The sequence below is a fragment of the Ochotona princeps genome, chromosome 3 (genome assembly GCF_030435755.1).
Source record: "Ochotona princeps isolate mOchPri1 chromosome 3, mOchPri1.hap1, whole genome shotgun sequence".
Lineage (NCBI taxonomy): Eukaryota > Metazoa > Chordata > Mammalia > Lagomorpha > Ochotonidae > Ochotona > Ochotona princeps.
Genome location: NC_080834.1, coordinates 14,463,646 through 14,488,905, shown reverse-complemented (window position 1 = coordinate 14,488,905; position 25,260 = coordinate 14,463,646). Strand labels below are relative to the sequence as shown.

At 45.3% G+C, this 25,260-nt stretch overlaps 1 protein-coding gene across 1 annotated transcript in view; it reads left to right on the top strand.

Moving 5' to 3' along the window:
• Nucleotides 1–25,260, top strand: part of SLC33A1 (solute carrier family 33 member 1) — a 53,058-nt gene that overhangs the window by 16,119 nt on the left and 11,679 nt on the right. The window lies entirely within an intron of this gene.

Sequence of the window (25,260 nt, the reverse complement as noted above, 5' to 3'; positions counted from 1 at the left end):
TACTTTTAAATAATTTCAAACCTATACATCTTTAATGACATGCTTTTTTTTTTGTAAGTAAGTATTTATTTATTTATTTGAAATTCAGAGTTTCAGAAACATTTTCCATCTTCTGGTTCACTTCCCAGATGGCGACAGAAGGCAGGAGCTTAAAGTTCTCCGGCTGGGTGGCAGGAGCCCAAGTATTTGGACTTTTTTTTTTTTTTTTTGGCTTCTTCTCCCAGGCCATTACCAGAAGTTGGATGGGAAATAAATGAACTGGGACTTGAACCTGTGTAATGTTGTGATGCCAATATTACAAGTGATAGGTTTATTTGCTGTGCCACAGCACCAGCCTATAACGACATGAAGTTTTAAGCTGTTAGTTGCATTTTTTTCTAGAAATTAATTAAGAAATTGAGAAAGTATCTTGCATTGAAATCGTGGGTAATTCGGGCACATTTAGAAGATGTGTCAAAAGGGTTTAAGAGCTGTGCATGACTGCTGCACATGTCGATCACCAATGGCATTTAAAAATCATTTCTTAAAAAAAAAAGAGGGCCTGGCATGGTAGCCTTGTGGCTAAAGTCCTCTCACCTTGCACACAATAGGATCTCATATGGGCACCGATTCATGTCCTGGCTGCTCCACTTCCCTTCCAGCTCCCTGTTTGAGGCCCCTGTACCTGTGTGGAAGACCTGGAAGAAGCTTCTGGCTCCTGGCTTTCAGATTGGCTCTGTTCTGGCCATTGTGGCTACTTGGGGAGTGAACCAGTGGATGGAAGTTCTTCCTCTCTGTCTCTTCTCTCTTTAAATCTGCCTTTTTAATAAAAATAAATAAATCTTTAAAAATAAAAATCTCTTGCTTGGAAATCAGCAATACCAGAAAACTGTGCTATTTATTTTTCTCGTTTTTTTTTTAATCCTGATAAATGTGCCTTCAGATATGGATATTAACTACTCCCATTAATGCATTGTGTGTCTACTGGCTCATATTAGACTGAACATAAATCTTTTTACATCAGTATCTTCATATGCACGTTGTTAGCATGTATGCATGAGTCTGAAAAGTTCTTACTAGATTAGCCTAGCCCCCACTCAAAAACTTCCCCCACTGTCAATGCTTTAGTTTTGCTGATGAATCACAAGGCTTGACCTCCGGTAGATTTTTCTAGAATTCTTTTATGTTAAACTTTTTAGATCTAGACCTACAATCTAATACTATTTTTGGTTTTTATCCCTCTATTGCAAGGATTTTTATCCTAAACAAATATTGTTGTGTTTTTAACACCCCTGAATTGTTTGCAATTCCTGAAGGGCTGTAATCCTTAGAAATATAAAAACCATGGCATTGAACATAAGTTGTATTAGAAATTGCACCACAAATCTGAGAGTTTCAAATTGCTATTGAAAGAAATCTGTGATGAAAAATGGAAGATTACTGCCTTTGTAGTATTAACATTGAAAGAATTAGAATACTTAAGATATTCCTGGTAATAGAGACTTACAGATTAACTGTATTCCAAAGAAGATAAATCCTAGTCGTTAAACATTTTAATTTTGCCTTGTTAGCAAAAACCCAGAAAAATATATTTGTTTCACTTTAAGTGGCTGAGATTATTATCCAGTCTAAAAGATGGCTGTATTGGTGTTTGTATTTTGGAGGATTATGGTTTTTGAAGCAGTTGAATAAGTAAAGCGACAATGCATTGTGATGCAGCGGCTTTAGCCACTTGTGATGCAGCCTTCGTGTGGCACAGTGGTTGTGAGTAGAGGTTCAAGTCTGGTGTTCTGCCTTTGATCCCTCTCCTTGATGTGCCTGAGAAAGTAGGAGTGCTTGGGCCCTGCCTCCCACATGGGCCAGGATGGAATCCCTGGCTGCTGCTCTCGCCAGGCCCAGATTGGCTTTGGGGGCCATTTGGATAGTAAACTAATGAATAGAAGTTATTTTTTTTTCTCTTTCTCTGTCCCCATCCTCCCCTCTTATCTCTCTACCACTGTGCCTTTCAAATTAAAAAAAAAAAAAAATGAAAAAGAAATGATGATTGGAAACATTCCATGCAAGTTTTGTAAATATATTTTACCTTAGTTTTAGAGAAGGAACAACATAAAGTCATTATAACCAAGGTTAATATACGTAATGAAAACCATTTTAGTTATAGAAGGGAAGGTGCAAGTTTCCCTGTCAGGTCCCTGGGGAGAATGGCCCAAAAGAAATGGGGGGACAGTGCTCTCTTGGGCAACTGACAAAGTTTATTTCCAGGGTTCCAGTTTATACACATTTAACAAAACAATAGTTCAAACACAACTTAGACTTAGGTTGTGTCAGTAAGCAGGGAGTTCAAAGAAAGCTAACAAGCGCTACTGAAATGGGGAACTGAGAAGCAGGACTGTCTGGCCCAGATTAGCTGACTAGACAGAACACAGATGCCTGCCCTTTATCAAGGGAAATGCAAAAACCTTTCCAGGGTGCACGGTGGGCGAGGGGCCCTTCGCCTGCTCTCCCTGGAGCCTCTTACCAGGTTCCCAGCCTTGCATCTGCCACTCTAGCTTGTCTTGTTGGATGCATTCTGGCAACAGAAGGTGCTTTTATTTTATATTATAACCATTATAACTGCTGTAACATTTTATAACTACTGTGTTTGGTACATAGCAAGGCTATTTAAATTAGCTTCATTTTTCTAGAGGATTTAAGATCTGTTGTAGATCATGTTTGTCCCACTTCAGCTGGTCACTGTATGATCTGACCATGGTAGACTGTAATGTAGTCAAAGACAGGGCCCTTTCCAGTCAGTGTTGCTATGAGAATCTTCATTTTCCTCCTATAATGTGTTAACAGGGTAGAATGGACAAGGACAGCTATTTTTTTTTTCTTCCAGAATTCTGTTCTGTGGAAGCAGGCCCTGTATCAGGGCAGATTATTGCATAGTATGGATGCTCTATCCTTGCAGTTCCTACAAACTTTTATTTCTCCATTGGATTATAAAGATTACCTAGGGAGATTTGTTTAATTGTGAGAAAGGGAAATAGATGTTTTACAGAACATAGTTTATGAAAAATTGTACCCAAATGTATCATGTTGAAAATCAGCAGTATTAATTTTTGTAGTTCATATAAAGTTGAGAGCATGATTTTTAAAGGAAGTAAAGTCGGGCCCGGCACGATGGCCTAGCGGCTTAAGTCCTCGCCTTGAACGCGCCAAGATCCCATATGGGCGCTGGTTCTAATCCCGGCATCCCCACCTCCCTGCTTGTGGCCTGGGAAAGCTGTCAAGGATGGCCCAAAGATTTGGGACCCTGCACCCACGTGGGAGACCTGGAGGAGGTTCCTGGTTCCCCGCTTGGGGGCTTGGGATCAGCACAGCACCGGCCGTTGTGGTCACTTGGGGAGTGAATCATTGGACGGAAGATCTTCCTCTCTGTCTCTCCTCCTCTCTGTATATCTGACTTTGTAATAAAAAATAAATAAATCTTAAAATGAAGTAAATTCTGTAAGTGCAAAAGAATATTCTGCAGGAAGCAAAATAATAGTTTCCTTTTTTAAAAAAAAAGGCATTTATTTGGAAGACATAGTTACAGAAGAAAGTGAGAAAGATAGATGTCTTCCATTTGCTAGTTCAGTCCCCAGTTAGACATAAGAGCCAGGGTTGGGCCAGGCTGAGCCAGCAGACAAGGGTTTCTTCCTGGTCTCCATGAGGCTTAGGAACCCAAACTCTTGGGTCCTCTTTTACTGCTTTCCCGTGTGCATTATCAGACAGCTGTATAAAGAGTGGAGCAGCCAGGACTTGACATGGCACCCACATGGAATGCCACTACTACAGGCAGCAGTTTGATTGACTGTGCCACAATTTCTGCCTCAATAGTTTCCTATACTTTTTAAGATTTATTTATTTTTATTGGAAAGTCGTATTTTTATAGAAAGGAGGAGAAACAGAAAGATCTTCTATTGATTTACTCCCCAAGTAGCCGCAGTGGCCAGATCCAAGTCGATCTGAAGCCAGGAGCCAGGAGCTTCTTCTAGGTCTCCCACACAGGTGCAGGGTCCCTAGGCTTTGGGCCGTCCTCTGCTGCTTTCCCAAGGCCTCAAGCAAGTGAAGCAGCTGGGAAACAAACTGGCACCCATATGGGATCCTGGTGCATGCAAGGTGAGAATTTTGCCACTAGACTACCATACCACACACCATTAGCATCCTTTTCAAAAAGTAGCACTTACTACTAAAAAATTAAAAATAGCACATTTAATTATTTTTAAATCTATTTTTATTGGAAAGTCAGAATATACAGAAAATGAAATACAGAGAGAAAGAGCTTCTATCCACTGGTTCACTCCCTAAATGGCCACAATGGCCAGAGCTGAGCGGATCTGGAGCCAAGAGCTTCTTGGTCTCCCACACAGGTGCAGGGTCCCAGGCCTTGGGCCGTCCTGCACTCCTTTCCCAGGCCACAGGCAGGCAGCTGGGTGGGAAGGGCAGCAGTATTATACTGATATATGAACTTCTATCCAGCACCACAATATTCGTTCAGATATTCAGAGGAATTTTTAATCAAATATTTTGAGAAAAATTACTTCTCAAAGGGGGGTACATCTTAAGGCAGATTGAGAGAGAAGATACTGAAATGATCATTAATGACATTTCTTCAATAAAATCTTCCTACCAGCAGATAGTAGGTTGGACCCTTTACAAGAAAATTGAGGCTTCTGAGGGGTCAAAGAAGTTGCTAGCATATCACATTTGAAAAGAAGGGGCCTTATTAGTAGGACTTGCATTAGCTTAGAGTGTCAGGGAAGAGGAGGTGAAGCACTTCAGGCCAGGAAATAGGGTGGATGCGAGCAGAGAAAGACATGCCAGGGCTAGCAGGACAGCCCTCTAGTTCAGCGCAGGTTTGGGCTCTAACACAAATCACACCACTAAGTGCTACTGCTGTCGCCGTGGGCAGTGGTAGCGCTCTACCTGTTTCTTCGTTCTGGGCTAAAGGGTGTTGAAACTCTCCAACATGTTTACATGCGTATAAACCATCAGTTCTGCTGTTCCTCACTGCTCACTTCATGTTTGAAAAAAGCCAAAGGGTCACTAACTCAGGAGAAGCTGGGACCCAGATCAGTTCCCCAATGGAGTGAGGGCATTCCCAGCAGTGGAAGAATCCACTGTACCACAGCTGGCCCTAAAGTCCTAGCGTCTGTCTAGACCAATTTGTCATCCTCTGTGTATGATGTCCTTCTCTCATACACGTTATTTGGACTTGGGTACCCTTTGAGAATAAAATGTCACAGTGATTCTCATACACTAATATTTTTAAGTATTTTAAAGGATTTGTTTATTTATATTTGACAGGCAGATTTACAAAGAGAAGGAGAGAAAGAGGCCTTCTACCTGCTGGTTCACTCCCCAAATGGCTGCAGACGCTGCAGCTAAGCCAGTCAGGAGCCAGGAGCCTCCTGGTCTCCCACGTGGGTGAAGGAGCCTAAAGACTTGAGCCATCTTCTGTTGCTTTCCGAGCCATTCGCAGGGAGGTAGGTTGGAAGGGCAACAGCCTGGACTAGAACCAGCACCCATATGGAATGTCGGTGTTGGAAGACAGAGCATTAACCAGGCCCCAACTAAGATCATTTGTATCGGAAAGAAAACCTCTAATCACAATATCATGTTTAAATTGACCTCAAATATAAGAAATTTTATTATGAAAAATATATTATAATAGGGTAATTTAATGAGCCCATGTGGCCAGTGTTCTGGTGTGAGCTACAGAATTAGGGATCCCAAGATCACCCTGACCAGTGTAGTTTGCTGAAGAGACTCAGAATTCACTGAATGTGGTTATACTTGCAGTTACAATTAATTGCAAGGAAAGGGTATAAAATTAAAACTTAAAAGGGAAAGAGCACACATCATGAACTATCTAGGAGAGTTGTAAAGGTGGAGATGCCAGCTGTCCTTCAGGAATTCACAGATAATAATGACCCTTCCAGGAATAATAACAGTCTCCTTTGGCACCATGGCACAACCTCAGACTTAGCAAATCCATTTTCATATACTTATATCGTTTAATGTGCATCCATTCAAATTTGGATGATAGATCCAAAAATAGTTTTGCTTTGTGCATCAGGCAATCTAAGATAGTCCAAGATTATAATCACAGTTCATGTTCATGTTTATGTTTTCCGGAGCAGTTTCAGTCACTAGAAACAGGTCAATCTCTTTGAAATTGGTTGTTTGAGGTTTTATCATAGTTTACACACATATGCTATACTTTTGAATCATGATTTACTTGTTGCAAGTAGTGCCAAGTCATATTGTATAGACACTGCCACTATTGTTTCTTAGAGTTTTTTAAGAAGTAGAGTCAGATTTTTGTTAATTATATTCCCAGGGTGTATTTTGCCTATGAAAGTACTTTAGAAAGTTCATGGAAAATGAAATTGAGGCAAGTTATTTTTCTTTTAAAAATGGAATCTGTGTATAGTTTTTTGTAACATTCATTTTCTCCCTAAATCTTGGAAGATCCCCTTAATACATGGATTTCAAACTTTTATGCAACCCCTCTTTCTCACTTCATTTCAAATAAATAAACTTTTCTAAAAAAAAAACATTTGTTTCCAGTTTTTGTCTTCTATAAATAAGTTATTATAAGCATACAGGTACAAATTTTTGCATGATATAAATGCTCAAGAGTTCAATTTCTCAGTCCTGTGTTGCTTATTTACTTTCAGAAGGAACTTTCCACACTTTTTCCAGAATGGCCGCACCATTTTACATTCTTGCCAGTCCATGGACGAATCAATATCCTTGCAAAATCCTTTAGTCATTTTTGAAGGTGTAAAGTGATATTTTGTTTTGTCTTAATTTGTATTTCTCTGTTGACTAATGTTGTCATGTGTTTGTTATACACACAAAAACATATCCTCTTCTGTGAATAATCTATTCACATTTTTACTCATGTTCTGCTTGGATTGTATACTTTCCTTTTTTTTTTTTTAAGATTTATTCATTTTATTACAGCCAGATATACACAGAGGAGGAGAGACAGAGAGGAAGATCTTCCGTCCGATGTTTCACTCCCCAAGTGAGCCGCAACGGGCCGGTGCGCGCCAATTCGAAGCCAGGAACCAGGAACCTCTTCTGGGTCTCCCACGCGGGTGCAGTGTCCCAATGCATTGGGCCGTCCTCAACTGCCCTCCCAGGCCACAAGCAGGGAGCTGGATGGGAAGTGGAGCTGCCGGGATTAGAACCGGTGCCCATATGGGATCCCGGGGTGTTCAAGGCGAGGACTTTAGCCGCTAGGCCACGCCGCCGGGCCCAGATTGTATACTTTCCACCTATTGGTATTGAAAGTTCTTTGCATATTCTGGTTATTAGCTCTTTGTCAGATATGTGACTTGAAAATATTTCCTGCCAACTCTAGCATTCTATTTTTTTGGTAAGATTTATTTATTTTTATTGGAAAGACGTTTACAGAGAGGAGAGAGAGAGATCTTTTCATCCACTGGTTCACTCCCCAAGTGCTGCAATGCTGGAGCTGAGCTGAACTGAAGCCAGGAGCCAGGTGCTTCTTCTGGGTCTCCCACATAAGTGCAGGGTTTCAAGGCCTTGGGCCATCCTCCACTGCCTTCCCTGCCACAAGCAGGGAGCTGGAAGGGAAGTGAGGAAGCTGAGACACGAGCTGGTGCCTGTATGGGATCCAAGTGCTTACAAGGTGAGGACTGAGCCATTGAGCCATTGCATTGGGCCTGCTAGCATTCCTTTTTTTTATTTAACTATCTTGGATCTCTCTGGTGTATCGTTTTAACTCTTTTTCCATTTCCTTTAATGTGAAGGTACTTTGAAAGCTTGTGGAGAATGAAAACAAATGATGGATTTATTTTTGTGTAATTTTAATAATTTTTAATTTTTGATTTTATTTGTTAATATTATTTGCATCGTTGAGAGGAAAGCATACCCATACGGGTCTCTGACTAGGGTAGGGAAGGTTGAGGTAGGGAGGAAGGTGGATGGGACAGATGTTTCAGTGTTTTTTCTCCTGTGTCCACTGTGGGGAATGGAGAGGGACTGCTCCTTGCTGTCAGACAGCATCAGCACAGTGGCTGGGGTCCTTGATAACGTCCTGGACACCCTGATGTGGGAAAGAGTGTTTCAAGGGTGTGACTTGAGTGGTTTGGGTGGTTCCAAGATGCTGCTGGCTTTGTTGCACCAGGATTGAGAAAATTTCCAGAGTCTATTGGCTGACCAAGTCCACCTTAGTGCTACCGCAAGCCAATGAACATGTTGCAAAAAGCTTGGCCAGGAAAATTAACCAACTTGTTCTGCTTTCCATCCTGTGACGAGGCACTCAACATCCTCTGCTGGTCTAGATGAGCTAACTGTTGTGTACCTCGTGTGCACCTGGGCATGCTGTCCGCTACACAGGCATCAGCAACTGAGGAGGCCCAGTCCCAACACATTCACTCCAGGGTCAGACCGTGCATATAGTGATTTTCCCTGTGATTTTGAGTCCAGTGATCTGAATGGGGAGTCCCCTGAGAAACCTCACCTGGAGAGACCTCAGACTTGACTCGTGTGTGCTAGCCAATGCAGGGTCGGGTTCTGTCACTTGCAGCAGTCAATTCACATACCAGTGTGCTGGGGACCAGCTCCAGCCAAGGTCGGAGCTCAGGAAGGGTGTGAGAATTGGCAGGAAAGAAGAGACGTGGACCACTATAGCGTGATGCTCATAATGGACAACTCAGAAAATTGCTTTCTTTATTTACACAGAAATCATCACAAGCTATTTAACAGCATCCAATTATTTCATATTTACTTCATGGTTAAGAGAATACAGAAGAAATCCTAAAAAACGTTATTCTCAGTTTGCTTCAAAGAACACATTTTTAGCAAATCATTACTCCTTCAGACCTGCAGGCACCCGGCTGAAGCCAGGAACTCCACAGTTGGCAGCACATGCAGTTACATAGTGACACTTGGTTAAATTACATCCAAATTCAATTTTCAGTAAATCTATACTAATACTGCTTTAAAAATCAAGATTACAAAATTAGAAAGCTTATAAAGAAATTTATAAAGGAATGTGTCCTAGATTTTTGTTCAATCTTATAATTAATCATACACTAACTACCATCACCTTCACCTAGCACTGATTCAATTGTTTTTTATTCTTTTGTTAAAGGGCAGTGAGAAGGATCAGGGCAGCTCAACAGAGGGCCTTATGAATGAATTGCCTTCATAAGAAACCTCTGTTTTATATTTTTGAACTATTTTCTTTCCCTAAATTTAAGTGCCAGGATAAAGTAAAAGTTTCAACCATTTTCCTGTAGGGGATCATCACATTATCTTCATTTTAGAAGGTGCCCCACATACTTTTTGCTTTACGTGGTAGAAAGGCAAGGTGACTACATCATTCCATGTGTTGTAGCAGTTTGAGGCTGCATGGTAAACAAACTCTTTGTGTACCTTCTTGATTGCCATCTGTTCTAAGATATTATCAAGTTGTTTCTTAAGGAGAACATCACGCATCTCAGCGCAAGTTCCAGTACAAAGGTGGGCACATAAGACAACATTGGGGAACAGTATGGACTCAATTGTACTATTGTATGCTTTTAATTGTGTGTCATTGTCTTAAGTTGCTAAAGACCCTTTTACTATGATTGATAAAACCAGGTCCGTTACAGAAATCATTTCACATTTACAAAAAAACCACCACCACCCTCAGGAGAATTCCATGAAATATCGGAGAGGTGATCAAGTGTCCATACAATGCGGTGAGGCAGCAATGAGGTGATTAGAGAGACATTCTCCTGGAACTTGCCACGCAGCCAGAAACTCCCCCTAGTCTGGCTACCCGGCAGCCATGCCTGTGCTCATTCTAGTGCCTTCTGTCTCAACTGCATGACTTCCCACACAGTGGATGCAACTGCCTGGTCAGTGCTGCCCCCAGTCCCATCTTTCACATGACCTGATAGGTGCTGTGGCGTATCCCAGCCCAGACCACCACAGTCCTGGTCCTCTCACACACCATTGGGTGCCCCAGCCTAGTTGGGGTAACCCTCAATATCCCCACCAGGCCCGCACCAAGACCCAGTTTTTGCATTGCCAGCATGTGCTGAGACCTAGCCTGGACTATCCCACGTCCCATCTGACTCACATCCATGGATACTGCAGCTTAGCTCAGCCCACCCTGCCCTAAGACCTGTCCCCCCGCCTCCATATACGAGCAATTACTGCTCCCCTGTCCAGCCCAGCCCAGTTCTGGCTGTTGTGCTTATCCGTAGGAGCTGCCTAGGAGGGAAGTGCCCGCAGTTACCCTCCTAGGCCTGCTCTAAGTCCCATATTTTCCACTTGCCAGGGGTACTTCAGTCCAGCCTGACATGACTTACTCCTAGTCCTAGCACATGGGTGCTACAGCTTAACCCAACAAGCCCGCATCCATTCAGGCTCTCATGCATACCGGTTGGCATGGCAGCCTTGTCTAGCCTGGCCCACGCCCTAGTCCCAGCTCTCATGCTCATCAGTGGAAGCCCAACCTAGCTTTTATTTATACTGGAGGGAAGCCTAAATCTATTGGCCTGCTGGCTGCTCAGAGCCAGAAGGGGCCGACTAGCCCTGGCTCTGAGCTCCCAGGTGGCAGGGCTCAGGCTGGGTGGCCCATGGGCTTCACCCAGTGCCTTTGGCACCTGGTGATAGGATCTTGAGGTGATAGGATCTTGAGGGAGCAATGCAAGGACCTTTAAGGTTGAGACCAACACAGCAGTCCTAGAATGATAGCAGAACTGGGATATTTAGTATTGACCAGTGCCACATACCACTCACGGGACACGCTAAAGCTAGGGGCTGGAGGCCTACTTGGCAGCACTAGATCACAGTACTCGCCAACGAGCATTGACAGGGAACAGGTAATGCTATGGGGGATTCTATGGGGGATGTGTGGACCCACCCCATTGATCTGGGATTTCAGCTGGTTTGCTTGGATCTAGGGGTGGGAACAAGCTGAGCTAGGCGTGACCATGGAACCATTTGACACTCATGAGTACTGAGGCTGGGCACAGGCTGTAGCACCTGCAGACTCACCCAAGAATATGGTGTGGAACAGGCTGGGCCACAATATCTACTGCACTGGCATGGGTGAGCTATGGGTCTGGGAGTGAGTCTGGTGGGGGACCTAGAGCAACTCCCCTGGCTGGACATTGCTCCTGCTAATGAGCATGTGGCTCAGGCCTGGGTGATCGTCACACCGGGCACAGTAGTTCCAACTGCCTGCACGCATGTGGGGTGGTTTTGGAAAGGGGTGGACTGGGCAGAGCCAGGCCAACCTTAGCTCACAGGCAACTGCAGGAGCCAGGATGGAAAGCAGGGCAAGCCTGGTTAGGCTATCACACCTGCTGGTTTGCATGAATCATGATGGGAGAGGACTGAGTATGGCCAGGCTGTAGCATTTGACAGCAAAAGTTGGGACTGGATGCAGGCCAGACCAGGCTGATAGCAAAGGTCAAGACAGAGGATGGGCTATGCAGAGTTGGGTCAAAGCAACCGCTGGCATGAGCAAGACCTGGGGCTAGGTACAGGCCTGACTGGGGAGCTTAGAGGCTGTCCCGGCTAGGATGTGGTTCCCACTGCTGAGCATGAAAGCCAGAATGGAGGTGGTTTGGGTTAGACATGGCTGCAGTGTTCCTCAGCACGGGCGTGAACAGGCTCTGGGTCATGCCAAACTGGGCTAGACGCCAGCATCCTTGGTGCTCGTGAAAGCCAGAGTGGGTGTAGGACATGTTGGATGCTCCCACTGGGCCACATGAGAGCTGTGTCACAGCATGGACCAGGACTGGCTGGGTTATAACAACCAACATTAGGAACCAAACTGGGTACCAGTCAGTTGGACAAGGCTACTGCTCCTGGCAGGACTGGAGGTGGACTAAGTCAGCCTGGACCAAGGACGCACCAGTGTGTGAAAGCTCTGCCACTGAGAGGAGACCCAATAGAGGACCTTGGGGAACTCTTGTGTCGGGGCACAGTCACTGCAGGTGAGCGCAAGAACCAAAGCAAGGAGCAGCCCAGAGCAGGCCAGGTTACAGTACTTTCCAGAATACATGTGGCTCAGGTATGGGGAAAGGCCAGGCTGAGCCAGTTCTTAACACTCACTGGCAAATCTGAGAACCAGGATGGGGTGCAGCACAGGCTGGGTCTGGCTGCATCACCAGCCAGTTCACCTTAAGACTGGGACTGGGGCAGACTGCACCGGGTTGAGTGGCAGCTCCAACCAGCATGAGCTGGAATGGGAGCAGACTGGGCAAGGCCAGGTTGCAGCACCTGCCACCAAATGCCAAGGTGACATGGGCTATGCCAGACTGGGCTGCAGCACCCACCAACACTTGTGAGACCAGGATTGGGGGTTGAACCTGGTAGGGGAGCAGTAGGGACTTCTAGGCCACTGCTCCAACCAGGAAGCGTGACAGCTGGAACTCGGGGCAGACCAGGCTGGGTAAGGTTACAATACCTGTTAGCCTACATGTGAACTGGGTTAGGGGCAGAGCCAGGCTTGGGTAGTGTAGCAGGACAATGTGACCCTAGAAGGTCAGCGAGCACAGGATTACAGTTGATTGGATAATATTTGCATGAGAACAACCGAATGGCTACCTTTTTTATACCTGATTGGATATCATTTGTATAAGGACAGTTGAGTGGACAGCATGTGTATGAGAACACTTGGTGGAATATACAAGACAAAAGGAGTTCCAAACGAGAGTTCAGGGGTTTTGTTGCTAAGCTCAATCCCTCCTCCCTTATCCTATATGACCTTCAGTGTATAAAGTCTGAGTTCACACTATTATCGGCTCTGTGCACCAAGTCCATCGCTGCGGGACAGCGCCTACAGGGTAGCTGATTGTATTCACTGGTACAGGCACAAGGCAGAATAAAGGCAGGTGGGTTGGGCTTTGCTGCATCATCAGCTGGCAAGTGCTGGGACTGGGGCAACTCCTGTCAAGCCAGACCACAAAACTACCTGGAGAGTGCAATTTCCGGGGTGGGAAGTGGGTCCAGTGGAGGGGTTGTGAGCACCTCTCTGATGGGCTGCAACTCCCACTGGTGAACTTGAAAACCAGGACTGGGAGTGGGCCTGGCTGGACAGGCAGTGGCATCTGCTGGCATGAGTGGGGGCTGGAGAGTGGAGTTGGTTGGGTTGAGTTAGACTTCAATGCCCAATGATGTATATATGTGATCGCAATGGGATGTGGGGCCGACCAGACCAGACCACTGCACATGATGCCAGGCACAGAAACCGGAGCTGGGGGTCCAATCCTGTAGGGGTTATTGGGGAGTTGCTCTGACTGGGCTGCAACTCCCCCTGTGGTACATGAGGGCCGAGTGTGTGTTAGGCAGGGCTGGGCTAGGCCACAGCACCCATTGGTTTGCTGAGGATGGAGGGCAGAACAAATTGATCAATTATCCCTGTGAAATTTGACAGCAAGTTTCTGGGCCAGTGGAGACTCGGAGGTGGATTATGACAGTCAAACAACCTTGGGAAGATTTCCTCATCCATGGAGCGCCGATATCAGCAGCATCTCAGAACTATCAAAAACACATGAACAGAACCCCCCAACAGTGGGGAACTTGGGATGACATTGGGTGGTAGTTCCCAAGTCCCTGGGGTAATGTGGCAATTGAGAAGCTCGTCATGATTATTCCTCTAATATCCGCTTCTCCCCCACATAAGTGAAGAAAATTAAGAAAATGTGTAAACAGTGGTTTCACCCACTATCCCCTGATCCTTGACCCTTCATACCCTGTATAAACATCACTAATAAAAATTTTTAAGCATCATAAAAATAAATAGGTCTTTAACAAAAGATATGTATGATTCATGCAGTGAAAACTAGAAAATATGAATTAAAGAAAGAATGACAAAGAGAAGACCTCTTACACGTATACATGTGCCCAATGACTTTAGCCATGCTTTGTTGCTTCCCCAGGCCACAAACAGCGAGCTGGATCAGAAGTGGAGCAGCCAGGACACAAACCAGCACCCATATGGGATGCCAGCACCACAGGCAGAGGCTTAGTTTAATACACCATGGTGCTGGCCCCATAACTAAATCTTAAAAAAAAAAAAAAAATTCTGGTACCCAGCACAGTAGCTTAGTGGCTAAAGCCCTCACCCTGCATGCACCGGGATCTTATATGGATGCCGGGTCATATTGCAACTGCTCCAGTTCCCTTCCAGCTCCCTTCCTGTGGCCTGCGAAAGCAATGGATCAAAACTTGGGACCCCACACCCACACAGGAGACCCGGAACAAGCTGCTGGCTCCTGGCTTCAGATGGGCTCAGCTCCTTTAGTTGTGGCCACTTGCGGGAGTGAACCAACGGATGGAAGATCTTTCTCTCTCCGTATCTCCTTCTTTATATAAATCTGACTTTCCAATAAAAATAAAATAAATCTTTCAAAAAATTCCATAAAACAGTAACCCTGAAAATTTGATTAAAATGTAAATTTGTTTTGTCCTTTTAGACTTTAATATATAAGAAGATATGCTTGGGTCCCAAGCCATGGCTCAAGTATCTATAATCCTCCTTCTTCAAGTGCTGGGATTCCATATAGGAGCTGGTTCATATTCTGGCTGCTCCACTTCCCATCCAGCTGCCTACTTATGGCCTGGGAAAGCAAGGGAGGATGGCCCGAAGCCTTGAGACCCTGGACCTGCCTGGGAGATCTTGGCTCCTGGCTTTGGATCGGCTCAGCTCCAGCTGTTGTGGCCACTTGGGTAGTGAACAAGTGGACGGAAGATCTTTCTCTCCTCTCTATGAATCTGCATTTCCAATAAAAATAAATCTTAAAAAAATGCTTTTTTGTCAGCCTTTTCCCACCAGACAGTAGCCCATCAATAACATATTGAAGTTCACCAACAACTCTTATTTACAATCCTGCACGACTAAATGCACGTTGTCTTTCAAACAAAACTGCTGGCTCCAGTGACTGCTAATAATGTCTTCCACCCCCTTCTCACGAGAAAACCCTTACTTGTTTTTATACCAGTTTGGCTCTCGGGACCAGGATGGTTCCCTCCTTTAGATTGCAACACCCTTATCAATCTTTTGTGCTTCCATTTAAGCACAGCAGCAGCTTCCTGGTTTGTGTTATAAGTTGACCAAGCAGTAAGAACTCTTTGTTCTCTGTGGTAGACACACCCTTAGCTTAAGGCTTTCAGCCTCCAGCCTGGAACACACCCCAGCAAAAAGTCAGGCTCTCGGCAACCCTGGCCCCAGTCCCGTTCAGCCCTGGCTGTTGTGTACAGTAAGCAATTAGGTAGAAGAGCTCTGTCTCCCTCTCCCCCTCTTGTTTGCTCTTTGTCCTCCTGATTTTCAAGTAAAAAAAAAGAACATTTTTTAAAAATTAAAAGTTTAGAATGGAGACTAGGGAACTGGCATGCCTTCGGCTAGGACTGAGAGACTGTTAGCAGAAAGGAAGTAAGAGGTATAGGACCCTAATTGGGCAAATAATCTTTCACTAAGAAATAAATGGGCTTTTTTTTTTTTAAGATTTATTCATTTTATTACAGCCAGATATACACAGAGGAGGAGAGACAGAGAGGAAGATCTTCCGTCCGATGTTTCACTCCCCAAGTGAGCCGCAATGGGCCAGTGCTGCGCCGATCCGAAGCCGGGAACCAGGAACCTCTTCTGGGTCTCCCACGCGGGTGCAGGGTCCCAATGCATTGGGCCGTCCTCAACTGCTTTCCCAGGCCACAAGCAGGGAGCTGGATGGGAAGTGGAGCTGCCGGGATTAGAACCGGCGCCCATATGGGATCCCGGGGCTTTCAAAGCAAGGACTTTAGCTGCTAGGCCATCGTGCCGGGCCCTTTTTTTTTCTTTTAACTTGAGTATTCAAAAGATTTATCTGTTTTTATTTGAAGCGTTGATGAAGGATTTTGTTTTGTATTTCAGGTTTCCCCAGTATGGCTTGTGTTCTAACCTCACTGGAAAATTACATAATCATTTTTGTGGTTTGGCTCATGGCCTAGCAAGGAGGCCACTGGCTAAGTTGAATCCCTAGCAGAACACCAAGTTCACCACTTCTTGGCTGAGTGACCTTGGCTCTTGTTTTAATCATTCTGTGCATGCTTCCTCTGCAAAACTGTGATTAACAGTAGTGCCTCAGCATAATGGTTTCCAATTGGACTCATTAGGCCATGAAGAACTGCATTTCATTTGTTTTTTTTTTAATAGCTGAGTAGTATTCCAATGAGTAGATGAACCATAGTTTTCTTATCCAGTCTTCTGTTGATGGGCATTTCAGTTGCTTCCAAGTTTTTGCAATTATTGATTGTGCTATTATGAACATAGGTGCATGTTGGTTTCTTGTTTAAAAGGTGTTTTGGATATATTCCTAGAAGTGCTATTGCTGGATCATATGGTATGCAGATTTTCAGCTGTTTGAGTGTTCTCCATAATGATCTCCATAGAGTCTGTACCAATCTGCAGCCCCACCCACAGTGGAGTATGGTTCCCTTTTCCCCGCATCCTCACCAGCAAGTGTTGTTGGTGGTTTTTTGTATGTGAGCCATTCTTTTTTTTTTTTTTTAAGATTGGTAACCATTTTTAATTTTACTTTTTTTTTTTAAAGATTTATTTATTTTTATTGGAAAGGCAGAGATATAGAGAGGAGGAGAGACAGAGAGGAAGATCTTCCGTCTGATGATTCACTCCCCAAGTGAGAGGCAACAATGGCTGGAGCTGAGCCGATCCGAAGCCAGGAGCCTCTTCCAGGTCTCCCACACGGGTGCAGGGTCCCAAGGCTTTGAGCCGCCCTCGACTGCTTTCCCAGGCCACAAGCAGGGAGCTGGATGGAAAGTGGAGCTGCTAGGATTAGAACCGGCGCCCATATGGGATCCCGGTGTGTGCAAGGAGAGGACCTCAGCCACTACGCCATCAAGCCGGACCCTGTGTGAGCCATTCTTACTGGCATTAGATGGTACCTCAGTGATGTCTTAATTTGGATTTCCCTTATTGCCAGAGAGCTTAAGTATTTTTTCATATGTTTGTTTGCCATTTAGATTTGTTCCTTTGTGAAGTGTCTGCCCATTTCCCATGCCCATTTCTTGAGCGGTTTGTTTGTTTTAGTGTTTTGGTTGTTCTGGAGATCTTAGTGTATTCTAAAGATTAGCCCCTTATCTCCTGTGTAGTGTGCTAAGATTTTCTCCCATTCTGTGGGTTGCTTTTTCTTTGTTGATTGTTTCTTTTGCTGTACAGAAGCTTCTTAGTTTGATGAAGTCCCATTTGTTTATTTTGGTGTTGACTGCTACTGCTTTTGGTGACTTTTTTTAGGAAGTCAGGGCCTAAACCTAACCTTACAGGATATTTCCTACATTTTCTTCCAAAAGTTTGAAGGTTTCTAGATGTAAGTTTAGGCCTTTTATCCATTTAGATTTGATCTTAGTGTATGGTGTTTGTAACTTCTTGTTTCTGCAGGCTATCAACCAATTGTCCCAACAGCATTTATTGAAGAGACTTTCCAATTTCCCTGGATAGTCGTCTTTTTTTTATTTTTTTGTCAAAGATTATTTGGCTGAACCTGCGTGGGTTCCCTTCTGCTGCTTCTGTTCTGCTCCACTGGTCCTCCTCTCTGTCTTTGTGCCAATCCCAGGCTGTTTTAATAACCACCGCCCTATAGTATGTCCAGAGGTCTGGAATTGTGATTCCCCCTGTTAGATTCCTATCCTTCAGCATGGTTCTAGCTATTTGTGATTATGCTAAGGGAAATGAGCCAATCCCAAAGAGTTAGATACCATACGTTTGCCTTAATTTAAGATGAAACTATGTCAATCCTAAAAATAGTACCTGTAAATTGTAACCTCAAACAGCCTGTATCATACACAGTAAGATATTGTGATGTAGCCAATGAAGCAATAATCAATGAGAGACAGACTGGTTATGATCTACATCAAAGAACTGAAAAGCCTGATATGCTTTTAATACCCTATGTTATTCCACAATGGGTCGGGAGAGCACACAAATCTTCCACCTTCTTAGAGTGTGTGAGAAAGATGTTAAGAATAATCTATCAAGATTGTAACAGGTAACTTATAGACAATAGACTCAAATCTGCATTACTCATTAGCAAAACTATAAAGACACACAGTGGGATCAAGAACAATCCTGTCAGTCTCTTAACAGTAAGTCATATGCACAGAGCAGGGGAGGACCCCAGAGTGGAGCAGGAGGACAGGAGGAGGCTTGTGTCCCAACCCTGGAGACTCACAGATCCTCACCAAGGACTATATACCAACTGCCAAGGAGATCACAGGGAATTGGAGTGCCCTCGTAGGCTGAGAACTCTGAGGTCACCCACTCCCTATCAGATCTCCCACACGGGATGGAAGAAGCCCAGAAGCTCCTTCACAGGGTCTAATGACATCGGAACAACAGTCAGGAGCCCCGAACGGTCCTCAGAAACAGAACAATAAACTTCTTTCAGGACTCAGGAGAGCAGCCTTCTCTGGTCCTTACTTAGCTCCAACTTTGGCTCCCCACCCTCTCTTGCAATGACCATCAGGGTCACTCCAGAGCCCCCAAAATTAGATCAGATAGACAGAGAGACCAATAAGGAAAGCTTAGAACAGACAAGAAAAATTCAGCTTGGACTCCCATATACCTTACTAGGCAGGACACAAAGATCAGTTACTTCTCACTAAGGTACTGAAGATCTCTCCGCACACCCCTCCTAAAACTATTCTGCTTCTCAATTGTTAACATATGCCTTGTTAGAGTTTTAAACCTGTTTGGACTATCCTAAAACTCACGAAGTTCAGTAAAAATCACGCTTGAATACTATAAGCTGATAAATATAAATGTGAAGGAAAAAAGAGACACGAAACAGCGGAATAGTACCACATAACCATTTTAAGGTTTATAGCAGCCAGTTGTGTATATACTAAAATTGAGATGTCAAGGAAGTAGTTACAGGATGTGGTTAAGAACTTTCATTTTCTAACACACTGGTCACTCAGTACCATGTCAACTGACTTCATGATGTTTTAAATTTCCATGTTGTTCAAGTTGTGTAGTGATATCTCATTGGAGGGGATGATATTATGCCAGCTCTGCTTTCAGATCAAGGTGGTCTCCCAATGAAACTGTTGAGTTTATCTGGACAATAAGATGCTGCACTCCCTGCATGGTCTATGCCCGCAATGATGGAATTATAACTGGTTATGAGCTGTACTACTGTTATAATATGGAGGAAATCAATATGGGGGGAGGGCTTGGATAGGGGGTGGGGGAATCCCAGAGCCTATGGAACTGTGTCATAAAATGAAATTTAAAAAAACATAGTAGTGGGCCCGGCAGCGTGGCCTAGCGGTTAAAGTCCTCGCCTTGAACGCCCCGGGATCCCATATGGGCGCCGGTTCTAATCCCGGCAGCTCCACTTCCCATCCAGCTCCCTGCTTGTGGCCTGGGAAAGCAGTCGAGGGCGGCCCAAAGCCTTGGGACCCTGCACCCGTGTGGGAGACCAGGAAGAGGTTCCTGGTTCCCGGCTTCAGATTGGCGTGTACCGGCCTGTTGCGGCTCACTTGGGGAGTGAAACATCGGATGGAAGATCTTCCTCTCTGTCTCTCCTCCTCTCTGTATATCCAGCTTTCCAATAATAATAAAATCTTAAAAAAAAAAACATAGTAGTAGCTACCTCATAAGATTGCTGTGTGGATTAAGGGAGTTAACATATGAAAAGCACTTAGAGCAGTGCTTGGCCCAAGGTAAGCAAGACCCAAGGATTAGCTAGTTTTGCTTACTTCTTATTGGCTGTACTGAGACACTAATCTCCTTGAAGGTACTATTCATAATATATTGTTACTTACACAACATATTCTATGTCCAATTTTTTTGAAGACAGTGTTTGCATAAAGTAGATTCCAGCAGTGTATTTTTCCTATCCAATGTAGTAGGCACTAGTCATATGTAACTATTTGAACTAATTAAACTGACGAAGTTGAAGTTTTGGTTTCTTACCTAAGCAACTGTTACACTATTGGAAGAAAGGCAGCTAATAGCTGGTGGACATCCTGGGCCTGGTTAATGCCACATTTGTGTTAACTTATACCAGTGAGCCGGCATAGTTGCTGCTGGGCCAAGCAGAGGTAACTGCTGAAGGGGCTGAGTGCATCAGAAGACAAGGAAACATCACAAGCCAGGAGCTCCCGGTAACCTTGGAACACCAAGCAGCCGACCCAGTTCCAGTGCTGTCTCTCCTTCCTGCCTCCCTCTGGCCATAGACAACAGAAGAAAGCATTCCTAGCCTCAATGCCATCTTTGCTGAGGTCAAGCAGACACTCCCATCCAGAAGTGCTTGGAATGCTGAGTCTGCACAGAAGATCAATGCCCACCATGATGACACATCACAAGCACACATGAACTGCTGCTGCCGTCCTCCATCCCCCACGCCTAAGATGTGCAGAAGGCCAATGCCATATACCCTGGGTGGCATTTCTCTGACATGGTCACTCTGCCAAGTGGAAGTGGTCCTGGGTTGTCTCCAACCAGAGAGCAGTCTGTCAGACTCTCTCTGTCACTCTTCCCACAGCCACCTTGCTCACTTGTTGCACCTGGCATGTGGGTTTGTGGCACTAATTCCTAATATTTTGTGCTGTGACTCGGACTGACTCTCCCACCACTTGGCTTCCCTGCCCGGGAGCCAGAGCCACTCTGAGATCCAATCACACCCAGTCACAGAACCCAGAGCCGAGCTCCTGTGAGTCACTTCAATCTTTCTGAGCACCTTCGTCACATCCAACTAGGTGAGCTATTACCCTGCCCCTGGGGCTTCGAAGGTGACTTGGTACGATCGTGCTCCCCTGACCAGGTTCACTTTCTATATCTCACACCGGAGTTCAGTTCACCTTTTTCTCTGACTAAAGCCCTGGGCCCAGGTGTTGAACTCGCCCATTGTCTCCCATACTCCTTTGAGCATGGTGGCATCCTTTTGTCTGCTGTGCTCTAAAGTGATGACTTTCAAATGCATTGTGTTCAATTCTAGGCCGTAGTTTCCTCTTGACGGTGTGGGTGACCCCCTTCGAGGACTACAAACACCACTGACCTAGAGAAACCCAGGAATGCCTTGGTTCCTCTATGTGTCAGGCTCAAGTGGACCTGTTAAGCATGGGGCTGCCACTTATCCATTCCTTCTGATACTCCCGTTGGGCTGCCTCCTAGTCAAAGACACTCCAGTTGGCCTCAGATGTTAAACAAAAATTCTTACACACTTATATAGTGTAGAGTGGCCTCAGTACCTCCTAGATAAATGCTCCATCTGGCATCTTAGTGGCTCTCTGGATCAGGATGTACTTTGGGACCTAGATAACTATTGCTGGCACTTGACAGGATGGAAGGAGGTCCCCTCTGTCCAGACTTTCTTCTATCTCTGATGTAAACCCACTCCGTTCTACCTGCTCTCCAGTGCAAGTGCTTCTTGCCCTCAGGAACCCATCATCTTCTCTGAACTCCCTTTGTTCCTCCAAACTCTCTTCGTTTTGGCAGCAAATAGGAGGTGAAGGCCACAGCTGACTTTTGAACACCCAGCCCCAGTGGCCTACTCCACCCACCTGGGAAACCACCAGCCAGGCTGTCCCACATGGCAGGACCCTGTCTACCATCTTGTCTTTTTCCTCTCTCCTCCCTTTCATCCCCCTCTGTCTGGAGGTCTCTCATTGGCTCTCCCTACTGGGGATCTGAGCTACCACAATCGCTTTTTCAGAACCAGATTTGGACTACTTGTGAAGGAAACCTCTCATTGCCTCTCAGCATGCTACTCCGATTGGATTAATGGTGGCCGTTACTCACTGCAGGTGATGGGGGAGTGTAACCCCTTGCCCTATCAACAGGTTCCCCTGTACGTTCTGGTTCTCGGACTTTGCCCTCCATGGAAAGCTGAGTTTACACAGATCCTGCCACTGTGGGTTCTGGACATTCCAGCCAGGCCCTCTACAGAGTCACCAGTTGGCAGGCTCCTAAAAAATCTCAAAACCCTACAACTCACAGACCTCCAGCCATGCCAACTAATTCTCCTCTGCAACTCAAACTGCACTGGATCTAATTTTCTTCTCCAACGTGGCTTGGACTTGACACAGTTAGACAATCACTCATCTTGACCTCCAAATTCTCTTCTGCAACGTGGCTTGGACTTGACACAATTTAGACAATCATTTAACTTGATCTCCAAATTCTCTGTGATCTAGGCAACTTATGTCACTGAAATGGCAAATGGTTAGAGATTTCCTATGTGTAAGCCTTCTTTTTTTTCTCCATTACTCTCATCTGTCAATCCTGCTCTCCCTCTCAAGTCCTTCTAGTATACTCTGAGCACTCAGACTTCTTAACTTACCCTTCCCCTGCCTGACCAATCTGACTTCCAAGGGCTCACCCCAGGAGAATCCACCTGTCCTACCCTGCCTCCTCCACATGCTGAGCCTCCGCCACTGCCCTCTCCTGCCCCCTCTGACTCCCCCCCCCCAGCAGTAGCCAAAATTGCTCTTCCCATCCTCCTCCCCTCTTCTCTGTTAAACCAGCCACTCCCTGCAGCTGCAGTTTCTTCAAGGCCAGTTTCAACATTTTTTTCTCCTCTCTTTGTCAACTCTACCTCCACCTCATCTCTTAGCCAGGAGGGGCAGGGTAGGAAATAGGCCGATTAACTTTGACTTAAAAAACTACGTCCTCTTAGCCTCATACTCTATAAACACTTGTACATAACTAAATATAACTCTCAAAGCATTACTTACAGCATTATCTAAAAATATAACATTTATATCAAAGATAACTGGCATAAAATTACAGTCTGATCCATTATCAAATTGTTCCAAGGTATGAGATAAACCCATGCACTCTTAGCAGCTAGTTTTTAGATTAAGATAAAAAAGGTTACAAACATACAAACTTTTTAAAAAAAAGATTTATTTATTTATTGGAAAGTTAGATTTACAGAGAGGAGAAGAGACAGAGAGAAAGATCTTGCATCTGCTGGTTCACTCCCCAAGTGGCCGAAATGGCCAGAGCTAAGCCAATCCAAAGACAGGAGCCAGGAGCCAGGAGCTTCTTCCTGATCTCCCACACGGGTTCAGGATCCCAAGGCTTTAGGCTGTCCTCTACTTCTTTCCCAAGCCCACAAACAGGGAACTGGAAGGGAAGTGGAGCAGCCAGGATATGAACCAGCACCCATATAGGATCCTGGTGCATGCAAGGTGAGGGCTTCAGCCCCTAGGCTACTGTGCCAGCCCCAACAAACATGTTCTTAATTTTAAAAAGTTATAAACATTTTTTTAAAGTAAAAAAGAGCATGGCTTGTAAAATATTCTGGCCTACAGGAAAAATGCTTATGTTAAACAGCAAAGGTAAAGAGGACAAAATATTTATAGGTTTAAGTATGTTAAAGAAAGGGTGGAATAATTCATGTGTAATATGATTATAGTCCTTAAAGTATCATTTACAGCCCTGTGATGGGCTGGAACTCCCAGTGGTGAGCATGAGAACCAGGGTTGAGAGTGGACCTAGATGGATAGGCGGTAGCACCTGCCAGCCTGAGTGTGGGCTGGACAGTGGGGTCAGTTGGGCTGAGTTAGGCTACAACACCCATTGATATATATGAGAGCCTAATGGAATGTGGGGCAGACTGGAGCAGTCGGCTGCACATACTAGCATGAGTAGGAATTAGGGCTGGGAGCAGGGCTGGCAGTGGTTTGGGGGGTCACTGCTACTAGGCTGCAGCTTGTGCTGGTGTGCATGAGGGCCAAGTGTGTGGTGGGAATGGTTGGGCTGGGCTGCAGCATATATTGGTTTGCATAAGAGAAGGGGCTGGGAACAGAACTGACCTGGTGACTGCAACCACCAGCGTGTGTGTAGGCAGAAGTGGGTGATGGACTGAGCTGAACCCCGCACTGGCTGGCACACACAGGAGTCAGGTCTGGGGTCACCTCTGGTGTATTTTCTTTGAGGATCCCTCTACTTGGATCACTGGACTCAGAATTCCAACCATTGGGAGAATCGCAGGATCTGTGGTCTGACCATGGAGTGCAAGTGTCAGACTGGGCCTCCTCAGTCGCTGAGGCCTGTGCAGCTCACGACATGCCCAGATGCTCACGGGGGACACGACAACCAGTTCATTAATGTCTGCAGAGAATGTCCAGGACCATGGAGGGCAGTTTAAATTGGACAGCTCTCCCAGACAGGTACCTGGATAAACCAAGACCGTAAGGTGGACTGTGTCAGACAGTGGACATTGGAAGGAGCTCCTCAACCTTGGAGCAACAAAATCAACAGCATCTCAGAACTATTGAAACCACTTAAGCAGGACCCTCAGAACAGGCTCCACATCAGGGACTCTGGGATAACATCAGGTGGCCTTCCCCCGTTCCCAGGGACTGATGCGGTTGGGCTGCTGGGAGCGGCACTCTCTCATCCTCTCCCATTTTCCCCAGACACAGGACGATAAATGGAGATTGGAGGCAGTTGTCTCATCCACTTCCCCCCAATCCTCAACCCTGTAATTGGTGGTCCGCATGGGCATGTATCCTTCTCCACTATATAAACATCATCAAAAATAAAATCAATTTATTTTTAAAAATAGAAAACCTTAAAAAAATTAGTTCGGGTCTGGCACGATAGTGTAGTGGTTAAGGTCCTCGCCTTGGGCATGCTGGAATCCCATATGGGCGCTGGTTCTAATCCCAGCAGCTCCACTTCCCATCCAGCTCTGTGCTTGCAGCCTGGGAAAGCAGTTGAGGATGGCCCAGAGCACTGGGACCCTGCACCTGCATGGGAGACCTGGAGGAAGCTCCTGGCTCCTGGCTTCAGATTGGCGTAGCACCAGTCGTTGCGGTCACTTGGGGAGTAATCAGTGGAAGGAAGCTCTTCCTCTCTGTCTCTTCTCTGCTCTGTACATCTGTCTTTCCAATAAAAATAAATAAATCTTAAAAAAAAAAAATCAGTTCCTGGGGCTGGAACAAGTTGCTGCCTGCAATGCTGACATTTCACAGAGTCACTGGTTTGAGTCCTGGCTGTTCCACATCTGATCCAGCTCCCTGTTCACATGCCTGGGAAAGCAATGGAAACTGGCCCAAGTCTTTGGATCTCTGCACCCACATGGGAGACCCGGATGCAGCTCCTGACTCCTGGCTTTGGTGTGGCCCAGCCTCATTCATTTGGGCTATTTGGGGAGTGAACGAGTGGCTAAAAGATAAATGATCTTTCCCTCCGTGTGTGTCTTTCCTTCTCTCTCTGTAACTTTGTCTTTCAAATAAATAAACACATCTTATAAGCAAAAT